The sequence below is a fragment of the Choloepus didactylus genome, chromosome Y, assembly GCF_015220235.1.
Source record: "Choloepus didactylus isolate mChoDid1 chromosome Y, mChoDid1.pri, whole genome shotgun sequence".
NCBI classification, from domain to species: domain Eukaryota; kingdom Metazoa; phylum Chordata; class Mammalia; order Pilosa; family Megalonychidae; genus Choloepus; species Choloepus didactylus.
Genome location: NC_051335.1, coordinates 22,232,728 through 22,256,191, shown reverse-complemented (window position 1 = coordinate 22,256,191; position 23,464 = coordinate 22,232,728). Strand labels below are relative to the sequence as shown.

At 41.9% G+C, this 23,464-nt stretch overlaps 1 protein-coding gene and 1 pseudogene across 1 annotated transcript in view; one reads left to right on the top strand and one right to left on the bottom strand.

Moving 5' to 3' along the window:
* LOC119524164 (eukaryotic translation initiation factor 1A, X-chromosomal) overlaps positions 1 to 23,464 on the bottom strand; it is a 74,789-nt gene that overhangs the window by 11,097 nt on the left and 40,228 nt on the right. The gene's annotated exons all lie outside the window — the stretch shown is intronic.
* On the top strand, positions 20,668 to 22,081 carry LOC119524166 (annotated as a pseudogene).

Sequence of the window (23,464 nt, the reverse complement as noted above, 5' to 3'; positions counted from 1 at the left end):
CAAAGCTAAATGCATATAAGAGGGGGACACAGTGGGGGGGTGGTATGGGAGTCTTGGCATTGGTAATGTTGTCTGACTTTCTATTCTACTTTAGTTTAATGCTATCTTTCCTTTTGTTGATTCCCAGCTGTCATTTTTTTTCCTCTTTCTTTTTTCTTTTTCTTTTGTCTATCTTCTCTGACTCTCCCTCCTGCTTTGTGGAAGAAATGGAGATGTCCTTATACAGATAGTGGTGATGGTGGCGAATACCTAAATACGTGACTATACAGGGAACCATCAATTGTTTACTCAGGACGGAATGTATGGTGTGTAAACAAAATTGTCTTAAAAAAATGGGTTGATGAAGAAACCATGAGGGCACTATATTGAGTGAAATAAGTCAGACACATAAGGACAAATACTACAGGGTCTCACTGATATGAACTAATTATAATATTTAAACCCATAGACATGAAATATAAGCTACCAGGATATAGAACAAAGCTAAAGAATGGGGAGCGGTTGCTTATTATGAGCAGAATGTTCGACTAGGTTGAACTTAAATGTTTGGAAATGGACAGAGATGACGGTAGCACTTTGTGAGAGTAACTGACACTGCTGAATGGTGTGTGAATGTGGTGGAAAGGGGAAGCTCAGAGTCCCGTATGTCACCAGAAGGAAAGCTGGAGGTTAAAAGATGGGAACAAATAAAACAGTGAACCTTGTGGTGGGCAATGTCTGTGATTAACTGTACAAATATTAGAAATCTCTTTCATGAACCAGAACAAATACATGACACTATAACTAGAAGTTAATAATAGAGGGGCATATAGGGAAAAATATACCTATTGCAAACTATATACTACAGTTAGTAGTATTTTAACATTCTTTCATCAACAGTAACGAATGTACTATACCAATACTAAGAGTCAACAATGGAGGGGGGCCTGCTTAGGGGTATGGGAGGATTTGAGTTTCCTTTTTTTTGTCTTTATTTCTTTTCTGGAGTAATGAAAATGTTCTAAAAATTGAAAAAAAATTAATTGTGGTGATGGATGCAAAGCTGTATGATGGTACCGGGGGCAACTGATCGTACACTTCGGATATTTGGATAATTGTATGGTATGTGAACAATCTCAATTAAAAAAAATTTTTAAAAAGGAGATACTTGTACATGAATGTTTATAGCAGCATTTTTCATGATAGCCACAGAGTGGAAATGTCCATCAACTACTGAATGGATAAATAAAACGTGGCACATCCGTATGCTAGAATATTATCAGCCACAAAAAGGAATGAAGGGGATGGGGGTAGGGGGAATTGGGAAGAACTACTAATGGGTGTGAGATTTCTTTTTAGCATGATGGAAATGTTCAGGCATTAGACAGCAGTGATAGTTGCCCAGCATTGTGAATGGACTAAAAATGACTTAATTTTACACATTAAAAGGGTGAAGGTTATGTTATGCAAATTATATTTCAATTTTTAAAACTTTGGAAACAAAAACAGAAAACAACCTTAGGGAGAGTTCCAAATCTCAGCTGTGGCCCTCTTCCCAGTGTTCGAGTTTACTTATTTTTTTTTCCATCCAAATATGCAGATGATATATCTGGTTCCAACAAAGCATTTTTAATAGAATGCAAACGAATGTGGTTCATTTGGGTTTTTAAAAATAATATATATTCCTATAAAATGTCTTTGCCACACAATCCCATGTGTTCTGTTATTAATTACATTTTGTAAAATGGGGAGCAAAAGTAAATGCTAGTCATTGGAGGAAAAATAAATGAATCTGCTACTGTTTGTTTAAAAAAACAAAAAGAAAAGGGATGAAAAATTTGCCAGTAAATGATAAATGGATGGTGATAAACAGCTGTTGGAATGATTAAATGAAATGATGCATGTGAAGAATTTCCACATACTAAATGTTCATTAAGTGTTAGTGGCCGTCATTTATTTGGGTGGGTGGGTGAGCGGGTTATTTCAAGATTAAAGAAATGGAGACTCCAGAAAGTCAGGTGACACACCCAATGTCACATTAAGTGGGAGTGTTCTAATTACCTCTCTGACCCTTAAGCCAATGATTCCTCCTGGATTTTGTTGCTCTCCTGGGGAAAGGGGAGGAGGGATCAGATTCAGATCAATGGAGGGCAGAAAGGCCAAAATTCCAGACAGGGTTAATGGTGTCTGCAAAAATATACTAGAAAAAAAAAAAAGCCTGAAATCTCACAGAACTTCATTCCTGTGAGTGGCAACTGAAAGTCAACTGACCAGCCTCTAGAACCTTTTTCACCTTTGCATGAGGGTATATTGTTTTTATTCAGAAAATATCACATATTCCTGCTGTTCCAGTTTGTTAATGCTGCCTTTTCGCAAAACACCAGAAATGGATCAGCTTTTATAAAGGGGTTTTGTTTGGTTATAAAGTTACAGTCTTAAGGCCATAAAGTGCCCAAAGTAACACATCAGCAATCGGTACCTTCACTGGAGAATGGCCAATGGTGTCCGGGAAACCTCTGTTAGCTGGGAAGGCACGTGGCTGGCGTCTGCTCCAAAGTTCTGGTTTCAAAATGGCTTTCTCCCAGGACATTCCTCTCTAGGCTGCATTTCCTCAAAAAATGTCACTCTTAGTTGTTCTTTGGATGTTTGTCCTCTCTCAGCTTCTCCAGTGCAAGAGTCTGCTTTCAATGACCGTCTTCAAACTGTCTCTCATCTGCAGTTCCTCTCTCAGCTCCTGTGCATTCTTAAAAGTGTCCCTCTTGGCTGTAGCAAGCTTGCTCCTTCTGTCTGAGTTTACATAGTGCTCCAGGAAACTCATCAAGGCCCACACTGAATGGGCAGGGCCACACCTCCATGGAAATTATCCAGTGAAAGATCTCACCCACAGTTGAGTGATCACATCTCCACAGAAACATCCAATCAAAGAATTACAATCCAATCAACACTAATACATCTGCCCACACAAGACTGCATCAAAGAACATGGAGTTTTGGGGGACATAATACATCCAAACCGCACACCTTCCTCATAATTTTCAACTACAATTTCAACCAATTAAAATTCTATAGGGTCACTAAACTTTCCATTTAAATTTCTTTCAGTACAGCACTAAATCCCAATTCTCAGTATGTCCTGCCAACATCCACGCATACCTCCAGATGACTGCTTTAATGCAACAGAGTGACGGAAACCAAAAGCACTAACAGTTAAAGAAGACCCATGTCTGGCAACCTGACTTCTCTTCAAAATGAAATTCATACCCATTAAAGGCACTCTGAGAGTGTCAATACATTAACCCATCCATAAATCAAACCCTTCATCATACCAGCATATGATGCACAAAAAAGAAAACCCTGCACAGTTAGCACTTTCAAAATCCTAACTCACAGAACCTCAGGTGGAAGAGCTCAGAGGCCACTTGATGCCTCCATCCCTCTTCTCCATCAGAGAGAGAACTCTGTCCTCTCAGCTTCCTCCATTCTGCCCAGCCAATGTGTGGCTCAGTCCTTGGGCTTTTGTTATGCAGATGGAGAGTATGGGTACAAAGAATTTCAGGACTGAAGTGAATCACTTTTGATTAATCAGCCTTAGGAAAGGGAGCAAAAGCTGGCTGGAGGGCCAGAGAAAAGAAAGTAAAAGAGAGATGGGTAAGAAGGAAGCCAGGAGCCATGCTGGGCTGCTCATGGATGGGGAGAATTCTGGCTGGGAGTCAGGTGCAGGAAAGGTTGCAAGAGACCTTTGGAAGGTAAAGGGGGTGCGTGATATTGGGAGCCAGAAGAACAGGCAAAGAGCTGTGTGTGGGTAGGCATTCCATCCTCTGACATTCTGCTCATCTCCAGTAAAGATCTGAATTGCTTTTAATCCCTACTGAGATTAACTGAACTCTATTTCTTTGGCTTGATCACGTGCAGTTCTGGTATTTATTTGGGATATTTGTTTCTGATACAAATACCTAAGCCAAAACTAACTCAGGGAAATCATCAGGTTGCAAAGACCCCTCAGTTGACATTTATTGCATTTTCTGTCTCTGACAAGAGCCAAACCAGGTGGCTTCAACTTGAAACTTGTGTCTCAGGAAGATGCCATTTCCCCCAACAGCTTAACAACTCTTGAGATTTTTCTTTTTTTTTTTTGGTGGGGGGGGGGCAGTGTCCAATCCAGTGATTCTCAAACTTTAGCATGTATTCAGAATCACCCAGAGGACCTGTTAAAAACAGACTGCTGGTCCTCACCCCCCGAAGTTTCTGATTTAGTAGGTCTGGGGTGGGGCCTGGGAATTTGCATTTCTAACAAATTCTCAAGTAAGGCAGATGCTGCTGTCTGGGGGACCACACTTTGAGACCCACTGGTCTAATCCATTTCTCACCTGCTATAATCTTTCAATCGGTTTAAATTCTCTCTTTGATTGTGAGAGAAAGTCACTACTACTGCCCAGTTCACTGCTTTCAACACACCTCTTTCAAGGACAATGACACTTAAATTTTTTAATGAAGCACACCTGGAAGTAGCATTAAAGTTCAACAGTCACTGACTACTGGCATGAAGGCACAGATACCCAAGTATCAGAATGTAACCAAGAAGTTAGGTTTTAGGGGATAATTATGATTAGTGAATCATTACACAGATATTCCTTTTTTATTTCCTGGTATATTAGACAGAGGAAAATACCTGAAATCTCTGAACTGCAATCTAGCTGCCTTGATCTCTGATAATGATTGTATAGCCTTTATCTTGTGCCCTTGTGACTGTAAAAAGCCTTGTTACTGACCCTCACTTGTACCCCTTTTATCTGGTTTTTCCACTTTAGAGTCCTATGATCACTAAAGACAGCCCCTAATGTTTATTAATGAAGGGGCTTGAGTCAGCCCAGAACTAACCCACCCCAATTTCAAGGCTATCTTGATAAACAAAGCTGGATCCAACCAAAATGGGCCCACCTGACATGCACAGTATCTTAAACTTTAACTTATAAGTGACCTATACCTCATTATAATACTAAAAATCACACCCATCATCATATTAAGGCCACCATTTTCTTACATATCTTTTGTGACTAAGCATGTAATCAATCTGTGCATGCTCAATAATTAGATCATCTCTAGCCTTGTCATCTCCATCCATTGTGCTCATTATCCTGAAACTTTAACATGTTTTGATACCATAAAACTATCAGAGTTACTGCAATTCAAGGAGACAGATTTTTAGGCCAATAGGCTGTCTCAGCTCCTGCTTCACGCCTAGTATAAACTCCTTCTCTCTTTGAAACCCTGGTGTCTCAGGAATTGGTCATCTGCGCACACCAGGCAGAGAACCAACCGCTTTCAACTGGTATCAAGAAAACATTTTAAAACATGTATACACATGCCAAAATGCCCTGGAAAAGAAAGGACTGAATAAATAAGAGTACTCTAGTGACCACTTTAAAGTAGACAAAAATCTCTGCTTCTGTGTTTCTAAAAATATGCTCACTGAATTCACAGAGGTTTCCCCTAAAACAGCTAACTGAATTACATTATCCAGAGAAATGCAGACTTGATAAGAGGATTACTAAATGACTCAAATGATTCCTAAATTATTTTCTTAAATCACAATTTACACAGCTAAGAGAATGATCAGCTTTAAAAAAAAAAAAAAAAAAGTAGAGCTGGGTGAGGTCCAAATACCCCAGAAGAGCGCAGCACTTTGACATCAAGGTCAAACAATAATGAGAACAGATGTCTCTCCATTCCGAAACCTGCCATATAATCATCACCAGGCTGCCATAAAATTATCTGTATAGGGTTACTGGAAGAAGGCACAAACAGCAAAGTCCTATAACTATCTCTCCAAGTCTCCTTTTCTATAAAATGGAGATAAGAGTAAGTACCTATCTAACCATGAGGATTAAACGAGAGATCACGTACAATGCTTAAGTGTATCCAGCACATAGTAGGAGCGCAACAAATTTAGCTATTTTCTGCTAGCTAATCTGCACATGTTCCTATATGTTCCCTTCCCTCTTCCACTACTGAAGTCTTTTAGTTTCACATGCCAGAAAATAAATAATGCTAACTGTCCTAAAGGGAAAGATAAGATAGTGTATTACAATACTGTCACGGTAAAACTAGGACGTGCATTTTTTTTTCCCATAAAAATTATTTGAGGTATGTTCTCTTGATTTCTCATCTTCTACAAGAGTTATCAGTTATGCATCATTCCTAGCTTGTTTGTTTGTTTCTGTCTATACCTGTAGACACATGCCCCTACTGATAAATCAGTAAAAGCGGGATTTTTTCCTTTAGCAGGATTATAAAATAATTTCTTACAAAAGAGGAACACAAAGATGACATTTCACAAACACTAATTACGGAAGCAGTGTATGAGGACGCTATTCATTTCAACAGTAAATTGCCTAATTATATTCATACACACACGATCAACAGTCCCAGGAATCCCTATGCTAGCAACTAAATCTGGTAAATAAGCCCTCCAGAACCAAAAGAAAATGTGCCAATTTACAAAATTCAGCTGAGCCCAGTTATGAGAACAGTACACATTATTTTGGGCTAGACTGCCTTTTTCTAAAGGCACCATTAAGCATCTCCTTCCCGCCAGGCATTATGCTCTACAAATGCTATTTAATGTTCACAATAATCTTAGGAGGTGGGCCATACCCCCATTTTACAGACAGGAATACAGAGACTCAAAAGAGGTTAAGAGCTCTGTCCAAAGTCATACAGCTGCAAAACATAGATTCCAGCCCAGTCTGGCTGACTCCCAAGCTGATGCACAGGAACACAAAGCCTCAAGGAAAGAGCGCTGACCTGGGAAGCTAGCTGTGCCAGTTTGAATGTACTGTGTCCCCCAAAGGCTACTGTCTTTGTAGTTTAGTGGGGCAGACATTTTGGTGATGGTTGGATTTGCTTGGAATATGCCCCCATCCAGCTGTGGGTAATGATTCTGATAAGATGTTCCCATGGAGGCGTGGCCCCACCCATTGAGGGTGGGCCTTGATCAGTGGAGCCATATAAATGAGCTAACTCAGAGAGAGGAAACTCAGTGAGTACAGCTGGGAGTGATGTTTTGAGGAGCAGCAAGCTTGCTAGAGGGGAGCATCCTGGGAGAAAGCCATTTTGAGGCCGGAGCTTTGGAGTGGACACCGGCTGCCTTCCTAGCTAGCAGAGGTTTTCCAGACGCCATTGGCCATCCTCCAGTGAAGGTACCCAATTGCTGGTGTGTTACCTTGGACACTTTGTGGCCTTAAGACTGTAACTGTGTAGCAAAATAAACCCCCGTTTTATAAAAGTCTATCCATCTCTGGTGTTTTGCATTCTGCAGCATTAGCAAACTAGAACACTAGCTACACAGAAACTGGTGGCATCCTTACTGGGATGCACAGAGGAAGGTGGTAAGGAAATGAGCTCTGCCTGACTCAGTTAAATCCCTGCCCTGGCCTGCACTAATGGTGTGACCTTTGAGGAAGCTTCTTAACCCCACTCTTCTGGTTTGCTAATGCTGCCATTATGCAAAATACCAGAAATGGATAGGACTTTATAAAGGTTGTTAATTTGGTTACAAAGTTACAATCTGAAGGCCATGAAAATGTCCAAATGAAGGCATCAACACAAGTATACCTTCACTGAAGAAAGGCCAATGGTATCTAGAAAACCTCTGTTAGCTGGGAAGGCATGTGGCTGGCATCTGCTGGTCCCAGGTTGTGTTCCAGCTCCTCTCTCAGCTCCTGTGCATTCTTCAAAGTCTCTCTCTTGGTTGCAGCACCTCCTTCTGTTTGTCAGCTCGTTTATATGGCTCCAGTGATTCAGTTAAGACCCACCCTGAATGGGTCAGGTAACACCTTCATGGAAATTATCCAATCAAAGGTCTGGCCCACAGCTGACTGAGTTATATCTCCATGGAAACACTCAATCAAAGGATTCCAACCTAATCAACACTAATACATCTGCCCCCACAAGACTGCATCAAAGAACATGGTATTTTCGGGGACATAATACATCCAAACTGGCACACCCACCAAGCCTCAGTTTTCTCATTCTATTAACAAGGCATCACAGAAGTACCTGCACCATACAGGAATGTGAAGCTTAAAGGAGAATAGATGTGAAGCTCTTTGCACCTATTAGACACCTAACAAAGACACCTAACAAATACTAGCTAACAATATCATGATCATCATCAGTTTAGAGATGGCCCTTAAATGGGAATGTAGATACAAGGGCTTAGCACATATTAAGCACTCAGAAAGTATCAACTTTCATAAATATCATTATCACCGCCACACCCACCACCACTGTGAGAATTAGATTAAGTTTAGCTTTCACACAGGGTGGAGGCAGTTAGGGGATGGCAGAAGGTTAAGAAGCCAAGCCGTAATCGGTGGCTGGTCCTCCTGTTTATCCACCCACTATCCTTGCAAGGTGGAGACTTGGGGGTAGAGGTTCCTAAAATAGCTTCATAACTTGTTACCAAAATAGCTCAGACTGGCTCTGCAAGTAAAGAACAAAGGAAAGAGGCCTGGATACAACAGTTATAGTCAGGGGTAGAGACTTGTTTCAAATGTTCCTTGTTTCAAATGTTTCAAGTTTACCTGGGAGACTTATTTTGAATGTTTCAAATCTGCATGGGCTGCATGTTTCAAATTTGCCTAGGCCAGTTAGGCCTGTGGAACAGAATGTAACCTCTGAAGTATCCAGCCACTGGAGAAACAGGGGAGGGACTTGTGAGTTAGGCATAGGGAATAAATAGTGCTGGGTCTATTGTTCTGGGCACTAACCCCCCACATTTTGGTTGCACACCTGTTCTTGCAAGATGGTGAATAAATTCTCTTCTTCTCCACAATTGGGTGAGCATTTATTCCTTTTTTAGGTATACTGCTTGTTTCTCACACCATCACAGTGGTCTAGTCATCACTGTCTAGTAGTAGTCCCAGATTCCCCCTGACCTTTAAACCCTGCTTTCAATTCAGTAATGTCTACAGCTTGCCCCAGGCCTGCAGCAGGCGACCCTTTGGGCCTTGGTGTCCCAGAGACTCCTGCCTCCTGCCTTGGGCCCTGAAAGTCCAGGCCCCCAAAGTTAAGAGGGCAACTGCGCTAAGGATGGATGCCTGGACCAAGGCAGTGTGTACATTTGTCAAAACTCAGCCAATTGTACATTTTAAATGTATGCATTTTTACATGGAAGGATTAAGTGTTCAAGGAGCATTAACTATACAACCCATTCTCAAATGTTTAGAAAACAGGGGGACAGAGAGCTAGATGGATGGATGCATAGATAGATGGATAGATAGAATGATATAGCAAATGTGGCAAAATGTCAAAAGTTGGTGGCTCTGGGAATCGGGATGGGAGGGAGGTCTGTATATGGGGTTTGCACTATTTTTTCAACTGTCCTGAAATCTAAAAGTATTTCAAAATAACAAGTTTAAGGAAGAAAAGTGTGCATTTTAGTGCATATAAATTACACCTATTTTTAAAACAGCAACAACAAACAGAAAAGGCAAAATCCAGCACTAGCCGACCTTCCGTATGTCATTAGTGCTCAAGGATGCAAAGAATAACCCTGGATCTCCCAGGTCACCACATCCTCACTGTGGCCCCAGGAAGAAGTGGTGTGTGCAGACTCCAAGGGCAGTGTGGGAGACAGGAGGTACGTGTTCACCAGGAGAAGATGGGTAGGCTCTGCCCAGCCCTGGGCAGCATGGGAATAGAAGTCCCCTGCAGAGACACAGTGCTGGGAGCTGCATGCTCTTAAATAGCAACATGCCAAGCCGAGTGCTGGTGGAGCTGGGAGGTAAGGAGGGCTAATAAGCTGGTTCCTTGATCCTGAAGCCCTCCTTGACAAGTTACCTTCCATGTGTTTCCCACGCCTCTAACCGTCTCCACCCACACCAGATCTGAGCTACAAATTTCTCAATGGCCCGGCTCTTTTTACAGCCACCAGTAAAACCGATTTTGTTAGAACACTTTCCCACTCATGCAAATAGCTCCATCCTAGAGGTTTCTTCTTGGCCCTATTCCCGTGCCTGCCCAACCGTATCCCAGTCGAGGGCCCCTGGGTGAATCCCTGAACACCTCGAAGTCTCAGGTTCCTCTTCTGTAAGACAGGAGCATCACCACCTTCTCTACATACTTCCCAGGGTGGGGGGGGGCGGGGCTTGTGGAAATGCTTGGCACATAATGGTATTTAAGGTTGGCTCCGTTTTCCTGATGACAGATGAGAACACAGACAAGGCAAGCTGGGGCATATGCCCTCTGAGCCCTGGGGACAGAATCATAAGCACCACAGTTCAGTCTTCTCAAGAACCCCACAAAATTCCCCCAGGAACCCCTGCCCCCAACTTCTCAAGAGGTCATGGTTTCTACTCTAAATCTTGTTCTGTGGGGCTGAGAATTCACTTAGGAGGTGAGATGAACGAAGTCAAAAGTAGCAAAAGACAAAGGATAGAAAAACAAACTCCTTCACTCTATGCAGACAGGTGTCTATGGGGACCGTATAGAAGCTGAAGGCACCCCAAATACAGGGGGCCCTGAGGCATGGCCTGTCCTGCCACGGGGGCTTTTTCCCACTGTCCTTTCCTCACCCTACCCCTCACACTGCGAGGCCCACCGTGCACCCAATCCTGTCCTCCCAGCTCCTCCTGGCCCCAGCCCCACAAAGGTGGGTCCAGGGCCAGGCCCACAGAAACCATGTTCCCCAACCCCGCCCTATTTCAGATACATTTGGGGGCCAGTCCCATGGCTCACACAACCCAGACTTTGACTCCAGAGGAAAATATATTCCACATTCACAAGCTAAACCTCCAACTATACATACTCAGCTCTGGGCTTCTAATTCATTTAAGGAAAGAATTTTTAGAATCTGCCTTAGACAATAAAGCTTCACAAATCTAGCCCTCTCAATTTTCAGAAATTACAATATTCCAGGTACACATGGACTAACTGTTGCTGAGCAAAATATTTAAAATAATTTCTCCTCTCTGCAAACTGTCATGGTGTAACTCACAACCAACAGTAAGTCCAGGCTCAAAAACATGTACAAAAATCCACCTGAAGGTTTAAAAAATTCAAAATTCTTAAAATTTTTAAAAAATTTTATTGTGGTAACATATATATATGCATAACACATAAAATTTGCCATTTTAATTGTTTTAAGTGTATAATCAGTGAATCCATATTCACAATGTTGTGCTGCCCTCACCACCATCCATTATCAAAACTTTTACATCACCCCAAACATAAACTCTGAACCCACTGAGCAATAGTTCCCCATTCCCCCTCCCCCAACCCCTGGTATCCTCTAGTCTTCTTTCTGTCTCTACAGATTTGCCTATTCTGGATATTTCACGTAAGCGGAATCATAAAACATTTGTCTTTTCATGTCCAGCTTATTTTACTCAGCATAAAGTTTTGGAGGCTCACTCACATTATAGCACATATTAGAACTTCATTCCTTTTTATTGCTGAATAATATCCCACTGTAGAGAGAGACCACATTTGTTTATCCAGTTACCTGTTGACTGACACTTAGGTTGCTTCCATGTTTTGGCTATTGTGAATAAATACTGCTACAAAAGTATCTGTCTAAGACAGTCCAAGATTCTTCTAACTTATGGATTCAGCGACTCATTTCTACACAATAAATCTCTTTTAAGCACATGATGCATTATTATGTGACAGACATATATTAAAAAATTTTGGTTAGGTTACTATTTTGGGATTGGAAGTCATGTCACAGCAAAGAACCACTTTTAGCTGCATCTGAGCATTTCTGCAAGGCTGATCCAACTCAAGTCTGAGCATACTTGCGAACTGTGGGTAGCTAACAGCATTTTAAATAAACAGTATAGAACTGACTGCAAAAGGGCACAAGGGAACTTCTTGGGATGACAGAAGTGTTCTAAAACCTGACTGACTCTTTAAATTCAAATTGTTCACTTAAAATGGGTGGATTTTATGGTATGTAAATTACACCTTGATAAAGCTATAATAGGAAGAAAGGGATGGAGGGAGGGAGGGAGGGAAGAGTGGAATAGGAGAGGACAGGAAAGAAAAAAGAAAGACTAGAAAAGAAAGCACAAATATAGTAAGGGGAAACATTGTTTTGTAAAAAGCAATTGTAATATGTGTTTCTCATTGCGGAGTTTCAGTACATTGTAATATGTGTTTCTCATTGTGGAGTTATTCATGATCCAAAAAATGGGAAAGCTACTGCTTGAGGGGAATGACATCTAGTGCTTTTTAAAGGCTAACTGGATGGGAATCCCCAGTCAGTCTGGGCCTGAGTAGATATTCTGCATTTCTAAGGAGCTCGTGGTGTGATGCTGACGATTGCTAGTCTGCGGACCCCACTTTGAGTAGCAAGGAGCTAGGGCACAAACTGAGGATGAGCTGTTGATTACATACTGACTTAAGACTGTAACTGCTGGAAGGGTCCTTAGGAAATTCTAGTCCAGTGTTTTCCAAACTGATTTGATCATAGGGGTACTGATTAGAAATACAGGGCGATATTGGCAAAAGGACACACACATAAGATCAATAAAACAGAATGGAGAGAACAGAAATAGACCACACATATTTGAGCAGCCGAATAGTCAACAAAGGTGTCAGAGAAGTCTTTTCAACAAACGGTGCTAGAACAATTGAATGTCCAGCGCCAAAAAAATGAATCTTAACTCATACCTTCTACCAGATACAAAAATTAACTCAAAATGGACTCAAATGTGAAATTTAAATCTATAAAATATCTACAAGAAAACAAGAGAAAATCTTCATGACCTTGGCCCAGAAGTCTCAGGATTTCTTAGAACACAAAAAGCTAAAACTATAAAAGAAAAAAACTGGTAAATTGGGCTTGTTGAAATTGAAATTTTCTGCTCTTCAAAAGACACTGTTAAGAAAATGAGAGGGCAGACCAGTCCAGGAGAAAGGTATTCACAATACAGATGTCTGAAAAGAAACTGTATCCAGAATATATTTTAAAAGTCTTAAGGAAAACAAAAAGCATTTCAAACCTAACATTAAAAAAAAACTATTGTCCAACCTTACTTGTGAATAAAGATATAAAAACCCAAAATAAAATACAGGCAAATAAGAAAATAATTCTTACAGCTCAATAAGACAGACACATCAAAAAAATGGGCAAAAGATTTGAACAGATACTTCACATTCCAATAAGCACATGAACTGATATTCACCATCTTCAGTCAGGGAAATTTGCAAAGTAAAACCACAATGAGATAACATTCTATACCCACTAGAATGGCTAAAATAAAATAATCCCATGGAAAACTAATCACATCAAGTGCTGGTGGCGATGTGAGCAACTAGAACTCTCACATATTGCTGGTGAGAATGAAAAACAGTACAACCATTTGGAAAACAGTATGGCAGTTTCCTTTAAAGTAAAAACACACACCTACCATACAACCCAGCAATTCCACTCCTCAGATTGTATCCAAGAGAAATGAAAACGTGTCCACACACGTGTTTGCACACAAACGTTCACAGCATCTTTGTCCATAATCGCCCAATACTGGAAACAACTCAATTGTCCATCAGCAGGAAGATGGATAAAACAGCAACACAGCACAAACACTGTGGTATAGTCACACAGTGGAACACTACTCAGCAATACAACGTAATGATTTACTTACACCCATACAACAACACGGATGAATCTCAAAAACTTACTGAGTGGACCTAATGTAAACTACGGACTATAGTTAATAGTACAATTATAATATTCTTTCATCAACTGTAACAAAGGTACCACACTAATGCAAAGTGTTAATAATGGGGCTTGGGTGGGTATATGGGAATACTGTATTTTTTAGATGATTTTTCTGTAAACCTACAACTTCTCTAATTAAAAAAACTGAAAAAAAATAAAAATAAAAAGAGTCAAGTCTGGGGCCAGGAGAACCTGGAAGAGAACATTGGCTTTGCCACTGTGCTCAGCCAAAGCTGTTTGATTTGACCCAAGACATTTATTATCCCTCTCATCTCTAAAATGATAACAATAGTAATAATAACTACACCACAGGGCTGTTGTGAGCACTATATGTGACACTATTTATAAAGGATTTAACCCATTACCCGAAAAATAATAAATACTCATTGAATGAAAAAAAACTGCATATTGAGTGGAAGACGCCTGACTGAAAAGAGTACATTCCATATGATTTCATTTCTAAAAAATTTTAAAACTGGCAGAACTAATCTAATCATGACACAAAGCAGATCAGTGGTTGCCTGGGGCTGGGAGTCTGGGTTGGGGTCAGGAGTGTCTGAACAGTGAGGGTGATAGAAATGATCTGCATATTGACTGTGCTGGTGGTTACTGGGGTGTACACATTTGTCAAAGCACATCTATCGGTACACTTAAAGTGGGTGCAACTTATATACCTCAATAAAGCTAATTAAAAACATACAGATTCTCAGACTCTTCCTTGACCTGGAATCAGCATCTCCCAGAAGAGGCAGAGAATCTGAATTTTCAAAAAGCCCAGGTGATTCTTCGGAGCAGTCAAGTGAGGCAAATAGTGCTTGGGTGTACTTCACGAGGACACAGGACATAAAAAGGAGGCTTGGCAATTTAGTGGGCTGAGCCCTCAATCTACGGGCTTTCTCTTGTGAGGCTAGTTGCTGCAAGGAAGAGGCAAAGCCTACTTATAATTGTGCCTAGGAGTTCCCCTCAGAGAGCCTCTTTGTTGCTTAGATGTGCCCCCGCCGCCAGCCCACTTGGCAGGTGAACTCACTACACTCCCCCTTATGTGGGACACGACACCCAGGGGTGTAAATCCCCCTGGCAATGCAGGAAATGGCTCCTGGAGATGAGCCTGGACCCAGCACTGTGGGATTGAGAAAATCTTCTTGACCAAAAGGGGGAAAAGAGATGAAACCAAATAAGGTTCCAGTGGCTGAGAGATTTCAAATGGAGTTGAGAGGTCACTCTGGAGGATATTCTTATGCGCTATACAGTTATCACCGTTTAGTTTTTAGTGTGTTGGAATGGTTAGAGGGAAATACCTGAAGCTGTTGAACTGCAACCCAGTGACCTTTATTCTTGAAGACAATTATGTAACTACGTAGCTTGCATAGTGTGACTGTATGATTGTGAAAACCTGTGGCTTGCACTCCCTTTATCCAGTGTATGGACAGATGAGTGGAAAAATGGGGACAACAATTAGATGAAGAATAGGGTGGGGTGGAGGGGATAGAAAGATTTAGGTGTTCTTTTGTGCTTTTATTTTTATTTTCGAGTAAGGAAAAGATTCAAAATTTGATTTTGGTGATGAACGCACAAATGAATGATTGTGCTGTGAATGATTGTACACTGTGGATGACTGTAGGGTGTGGAAATATATCTCAAACTATTAAAAAAGTAAATGAACAATGGGCAGGAGAGGAGCGGAATGGGATGTTTTGGATGTTTTTTATTTTTATTTTATTTTTTGGAGTTATGAAAATGTTCAAAGATTGACTGTGGTGATGAATGCACAACTATACGACAATACTGTGAACAAATGATTGTACACTTTGAACGACTTATGTTATGTGAATATATCTCAATAAAATTGCATTTTTTAAAAAAGGAGACTTGGGGAGGTAAAAGGGCTTGAGGCAAGTCACTGACAAACAGTCAACAAGTCTCCACGCTCACAAGGAATGACCTGACAGCAGAACGTAGAGGGAACAGGTCAGGGTAGGGCAGGGTGATGAAGAAATGTCCGTGACATGCCTGCTTAGTCCACAGCAGCATTTAGTGGGCTGTAATAAAAAGCCACAAATAAATTATCTCCATTTAAGACACTGAAGAGCCCAGTTCACATTAATAAATCATTTAAACATCCTTCTGTCTCCATCTCAACCTGCTTCTCAAATGCATCCCTGTGTCTGAGAGCTCGAACAGAGCCATTTCCAGGCCCTCTGCCCTCCTGCCATAGGAGCCAGGAGCTCTTCTTACCTACAGGCCTTTGCACAAGCTCTGCCCTCTGCCTGAACATCCCCCTGCCCCTCATACACATACTTTTGAGTGTTGAAGGATGAGTGGCTACTTCCTCCAAGAAGGTGGGGGCATTTCCCTCCCACCCCCACCCAATCACTGCAGTTGTGACACTGCATTATTGTCATAATCACCAGCTCACCGGTCTCACTCCACTGCGTCCTTTTATCTTGTTTACCACCAATACCCAGCGCAGAGCCAAGCCCAAAGCAAGCTCTCAGTATATGTTGTAAGAACGACCTCACACATCATTCCACCTGCATATCTGTGAGATCCTTAATCTTTGTGTCTTCCCCCATCAACCTCTACTTATTGGATAAAAAAAATTATTTTCTTTAGCAGAAATAACTAAATACCTAACCTGGTTACCCACCTGTCACACTCAGTTCCCAGGGCAAAACACTTCTAAGGCTTTCCAGGGAGTGGCCAAGTGTACGCTGGGCTCAGACAGGTGCCTGAAGACCCCAGAGCCCAGGTAGGGTCAACACGTACTCCCTTGGGAAGAGCATCATTAAATTACAGGGCCAATGGATCTGTGTCACAGCCACTGGCAACCTGGCTGCCAGAGTAGACAAACCTGGTTCTCAACATGACAGAACTGACTGGTAAATGGAAGCTCTTTCCTTACCGAGCCTGACTGATCAGTTTTAGGAATGCTCTAGGCTGGAAACAGTAATGACTTAAACCAGTGGTTGTCAAACTTGGGCTTGTATCAGAACCACTTCGAGGGCTTGTAAAAACACAGATTCCTAGGCCCCACACCAAAGATCCTAGTTCAGTAGGGCTGAGGTAGAACCCATGAGTTTGCATTTCTGACAAACTCTTGGATGATGATGATTTTGCCAGTTCATGGCCCACACTTTGAGTAGCCCAGGCTTAAACCATTTAAACTACAAAGGCATCTATGTTCTCATTTAGCAATGTCTTTTTTTTTTTTTTTAGCAAAAAGTAGACTTCAATTACAGCAGCTACTGAGATTGCTAAATGAGATTTAGTAAACCAACTTTCAGTAGTTGGAGGATGAAGGACCTAAAATCCTTTTGCTCTTCCACACAGCCATCCTCAGGGTTTCTCTTCCTCATGGTTGCATCACGGCTGCCACAGCTCCAAGCATCACATTCTCACAGGAGAGCTCCCCAAGAAGAAAGTAGAGGGGAGGAGCCAAAACAGCAAAATGGGGAGAAAGGAGCCCTCTCCTCAGGCTCATTTCTCTCTGATCCCAGAAACATCCCTAGTGTTGTTTCTCTTATGTCTGCTTGGTCAGTATTGGGTCATATAGCTGCAAGGAAGGCCAGGAGGGGACTGGAACTACAACGTCTACCAAGAACAACTTAGACTTGAAGTGACTCATAGCCTGACCCCACTGCCATGTTCCCCAATACCTGAGCTTTCTATGAAGGAGAAGAACGGCTGTGGGGCAGGCCATCAACAGCCTGCTCCACCACCCACTGCCACTGGTTGTCCCTCTATGTGGCTATGTGGATGCCCAACTGCCAGCCAGTAAGTGGCTTGTCCCCAAACAAACCCTACACCCTTATGCTGCTAGAAGCAAATCCGGCTCCATGAACTAGCTACATAACATTAACTTAACATAAATGTAACATCACATGAACAGCTCTCTTGGCCTCCTTTCCTCCTCTGTAAAATGAGGTTAGTTATGCCTTTGCCACATGGGTTTGTCCACTTTTTCTCTCTACCAACTCTTTGAAAGCAAGGACTGTGTCAGACCCATTATCTATCCATCACAGGATTGGCACACATTAGGCATTCAGTAAACATTTGCCGATAGACAAAGAGCTTCTCTTTGCCACCTGTGCTTAGATTCTGTCAAGGCTGTTTTGAGAAACCTTCTGGGGATTTCCACACTAAAGGAGATGCTGCTGAAATAGAAGCTAGAAAGGAACAAGGATGAATAGAGATCACCAATAGACAATATTAGCAGCTGTGAAAACAGAGGAAAGAGTGTTACCAGGGGTTGCGGTTCAGTCAGGCTCATGTTTAACGTTCAAAAGAAACTGCCATGAAGGACTGGCAGGTGTAAGTCAGCACACATCTAACCGCTGTGATCACCCACAAAATACACTGCAGAGATGAAACATGCCATCAGAAGGCTATCGAGGCCACTGCCAGACAGGACAGGGGGCTGTTGGTATCCATATCACACACATTTTGCACTCCCTGGACTGAATACTTGAGGGATGTTTGTTTGGCCCAAGGAAAATCAGTTGTCTGGTCTCTGTGCTTATTTGAAGATGCTACAGTGCAGATTTGGGTACTTCGGATGCTATTTTCCTAATCCTGATCACTACCTCCAAGAAGCAGATGTTATTAATCCTATATTACTGATGGGAAACTGAGGGGCTGAAAGTTTTTTTTCCCCCAATGCCACATCTACTAAGGGGCTACAGCTATATCTGGGAGGTGCTCTAATGCCTGGCCCCTGCCACTGTCCCCCTGGGGGTCTCATGGCTGAGCCCACACTCAACTCCAGCCAGCCGTTTGATTACCTAGGTCCAGGTTAAAAGGGGTCCTTCCAGGCTCAAACAGATATAGGATTTCTATCACAATGTTCACCATTTTCTGTTTTAAGAAATCAAATGAAAACCAAAACTTCCTCCTCACACAGAAGCTTGTTCTATTTCTCTCAACCCAAGCACATGCCTGAACCCTAGGAGAGGCAGGACAAGTCTTGTTCTAAGAGCCCGCCGTGCCACTCTCTCATGTGGCTCAGAAAATTCCACAGAAAGGACTTGCTGGTACTTGTCCTGGCCCCAGCAACAGGGAGATGAAACTCAGCAGGGAGATATATACAGCATGCCCAGGAATGAACACCGCTGATGTCTTTTTAACACTAAAAACAATTTGTAGGTTCATATTGGGGGAACCTGACTGTCCTCCTTTGTCAAGGTTGTTTTAACCAAGCTGGTTTGCTTTGATTAAAGCTACCAGTAGCCAGGAGGAAATGATAAAATGTTTTAATTTCCCCACAAAAATTACAATATCTATGATCCTCAACAAGAACCGATGCTCAATCCAATCATGTCCTGAGTTGGTATCTATACTCAACGAATAGTGTTTTACGAAAATTATTCAATAAAATATCTAGTTTGAAAGAGAGGAGGAAAATGTGGCTGCTACCCAGCCTCTGTTTCGCCAGCATTAAATCCTTGAGCACCTGGCACAATTGTAACACAAACAGGCCTGGACTTCCACTCCAGAGGCTTTGGCTTATTCCTCCCAGGGCCTAACCTGGTGCCTTGCATACAGCAGGCACACAATAAAACCCGGCCACTTAAAAGCAGCTAACACGTAGAGCTCTTACTCTATGGCTAGGCATCGGGTGAACAATGTTACCCGCATTATCTTATTTAAATCTCACAAGAGCCTCCGTAGTAGATGTTTTACTCTCCCCTTCCAACGCTGAGGAGCCGGAGGCTCAAGGTCACACAGGTACTGAAAGCAGCAGAATCAGGATTCAAATCAAGGTCGCCTGCTACAAAAGCAAGCAAAAAGCCATACTGAGCCAATCAACTGTTTCTGCCCCAGGACACCGCTATTACCTCACTGCCAACAACAGGAAATGGCATACAGTGGTATTTGCAGGGTTGCAAACCGCTCCACCATGAGAGGCTACTGAACGTTTTGTTCTGTTAGAGAAGCAAGAGGCCAAACTGACGCATCCAGCAACTGTACTGTACACTTCTAGGGCCAGCACTTTGTCTCTGTGTCGTCACGGGTTCCCACGGGCCATAATGTGAGATCTCCGTCCCCCGCCTCACACGCAGCGTCACCACCCGACTGAGCAATCGCAGCGGCGCTTCCGGCCAGCACTCTTCGCCCGCCCCGCGGGACTCAGCTCCAGGGCGCAGCCGCCAGGGAAAGAGAGGCGGTCCCTCGTGACGTAACGGGAACCGGTGACGTAAAGGGCTGGACAGGGCTCTCCGGAGGCTCTTCGGCCGTGCTCCCTCGTCTCTAGGATTAATTCCTGCAGCTGTGCCTCATCCACCAATCCATCCAGCTGGGTGGCTATTTACAGCTCACCTGCTAATCACAGGAGAGTAAAACAAACACACTCGCGCGCGCGCACGACAAAAGACAAGAATGGGACAGGGAGGGAAACCCGGGTGGGTGGTTTATACTCTTAACTTGGGGAAAAAATCACTGTTAAACAAGAGTGCAAGAAGGCCGGACAAAAATCTATAGATTCGTGATTGTCTAGGGCTGAGGCTTGGCTTGGGGGAAAATGGGAAGTGACTGCTAATGGGTGTGGGGTTTCCATTAGGGACGACAAAAATGTTCTACAATTGATTGTGGTGGTGATTGCACAATTCTGTGCATATTACCAAAAACCACTGAATTGTACACTTTAAATACGTGAACTGTATGGTATGTGAATTTTATCTCAATAAAGCTGTTATGTAAAAAGAGAAAGAAAGGCAAGTTAAGTATCAGAAAACCACAATAAAACCATCCCCAGAGCATCAAATATTAAAACCACAACTACATACTGGGAAGAAGCAAAAACCAGAGCACCCTGATACATGTGAATATACGTAAAAATAAATATTTGTTAATATACATAACAAAAGAGGATGAATTTTATTATTTGCTTCAAAGCAGAGCAATCTGAAATCAAATATTTAAGATTATATAAGCTTTTCAGTCGGGCGCTGAGGGGTTTTTTGGATCATGTCTGGTGGCTCTGCGGATTATAACAGAGAACATGGAGGCCCAGAGGGAATGGACCCCGATGGTGTCATCGAGAGCAATTGGAATGAGATTGTTGATAACTTTGATGATATGAATTTAAAAGAATCTCTTCTTCGGGGTATTTATGCTTATGGTTTTGAGAAGCCTTCAGCTATTCAGCAGAGAGCTATTATTCCCTGTGTTAAAGGGTATGATGTGATTGCTCAAGCTCAGTCAGGTACTGGCAAGACAGCCACATTTGCTATTTCCATCCTGCAACAGTTGGAGACTGAGTTCAAGGAGACCCAAGCACTAGTATTGGCCCCCACCAGAGAACTGGCTCAACAGATCCAAAAGGTAATTTTGGCTCTTGGAGATTATATGGGAGCAACTTGTCATGCCTGCATTGGTGGAACTAATGTTCGAAATGAGATGCAGAAACTGCAGGCTGAAGCACCACATGTTGTTGGTACTCCAGGGAGAGTGTTTGATATGTTAAACAGAAGATATCTTTCTCCAAAATGAATCAAAATGTTTGTTTTGGATGAAGCAGATGAAATGCTGAGCCGGGGGTTTAAGGATCAAATCTATGAGATATTCCAAAAATTAAATACAAGTATTCAGGTTGTGTTGCTTTCTGCAACAATGCCAACTGATGTGTTGGAAGTGACCAAAAAGTTCATGAGAGATCCAATTTGAATTCTGGTGAAGAAGGAAGAATTGACCCTTGAAGGAATCAAACAGTTTTATATTAATGTTGAAAGAGAGGAATGGAAGTTGGATACACTTTGTGACTTGTATGAGACGCTGACCATTACGCAGGCTGTTATTTTTCTCAATACAAGGCGCAAAGGTGGACTGCCTTACTGAGAAAATGCATGCCAGGGACTTCACAGTTTCTGCACTGCATGGTGATATGGACCAGAAGGAAAGAGATGTTATCATGAGGGAATTCCGATCAGAGTCAAGCCGTGTTCTGATCACTACTGACTTGCTGGCTCGCGGGACTGATGTGCAACAAGAGTCTTTGGTTATAAACTATTGCTGGCTCACGGGACTGATGTGCAACAAGTGTCTTTGGTTATAAACTATGACCTACCTACCAATCGTGAAAACTATATTCACAGAATTGGCAGAGGGGGTCGTTTTGGGAGGAAAGGTGTGGCTATTAACTTTGTTACTGAAGAAGACAAGAGGATTCTTCAGGACATTGAGACTTTCTACAATACTACAGTGGAGGAAATGCCAATGAATGTGGCTGACCTTATTTAATCCCTGGGATGAGAGTTTCGAATGCAGTGCTCGCTGTTGCTGAATAGGCGATCACAACGTGCATTGTGCTTCTTTCTTTGGGAATATTTGAATCTTGTCTCAATGCTCATAACGGATCAGAAATATAGATTTTGATAGCAAAGCAACTTGAGTCGTGAGCTCTTGTGAGGAAAGTCATTGGTTTTATCCTCTTTAGAGTTAGACTGTTGGGGTTGGGTATAAAAGATGGAGTCTGTAAAATCTTTCTTTCTTAGAAATTTATTTCCTAGTTTTGTAGAAATGGTTGTATTAGATGTTCTTTATCATTTAATAATATACTTGTGGACTAAAAGATACAAGTGCTGTATAAAATCAGCCAATTATGTTAAACTAGCATATCTCCCTTTATTGTGTTTGTCATTAGCCTGAATTTAGAAAGGCCTTTAAAACTGATTTTTTTTTTAAAGAAAGCATTTGAATGTGTTTTATTTGGTATTTATTCAATAAAGTATTTAATTAGTGCTAAAAAAAGAGATTATATAATATTTATTGTAAATGACCTGTTTCATGTTTGGAAACACAAGTAGCTGCAGGATTTGGGATCAGAACAGAGTAGGAAACTTGACCAGTTCTAAGCCAGGCAAGGCACCTCACCAATTCTCAGACTGTCAGCATCTGAGAAAGTCAGAGGTTTACTGACAAAGCAAAGGTGGGAGAGGCAATGAGGAAGGGAAAAGCCACAGAAAGGCCTAGCTGCTCCTACAGAACCAGGCTCCCAGAACTAGTCAGTTCTGACCCATTTGTAAGGCTATTCAACATTCTGTTCCATAAAATAAGGTCTCACCAGTAGCTGAAAATATGTCAGGTAGCAAGGGAGCCTTTTTGAATTTCTGGCCTGAAAGCCTCACAGTGGACAGAGTATTTTTCCTACAGATTGTGCAGCATTTCAAGGATTTTGATACAAATATCCTTCATCTTCTTTACATGTTTTATACTAATTCTGAAAGCTCCCTTCCTTACACCCAAGCCACCTTCAAGATTAAAATTAACACACTCCATCTCTTTGGTTCCTAGGAGGTATATAAATCAGTGGCTAGTGGGGATAGTTGCACAGCATAGTGAATATACTAAAACCCATGGATTTGTACACTCTACAAGGATGAAATTTATGTTATGTGAATAATATCTCAATAATAATTTTTTAAATGCTAAAAAAAATCAGTGGCCTCTCCTCTAAGAATCCTCACATGATATTTGCTTTAGAGTAATAAGGCAGCACAATAAAGACTTCAGAAAATGAATACCCTTTTGATTAACTTGAGGAGGTCAAAAAAATTTTAATTGCATTATTCAAGTGTCAGCTGATTAGGCCTTTAGATTTAACACTTATATGTTCAGCTCGGTCAATTTTGGAAAAAGGATCAAAACCATCACGGCCAGGGATAACCATCTCTGCTCCCCTCTCTGTGAAGTAGCCTACAACTGTAAGACAACCCTCGAGACCAGTGCTGGCCAACTGAACCTTCGGCGATGACAGACCCAGGCC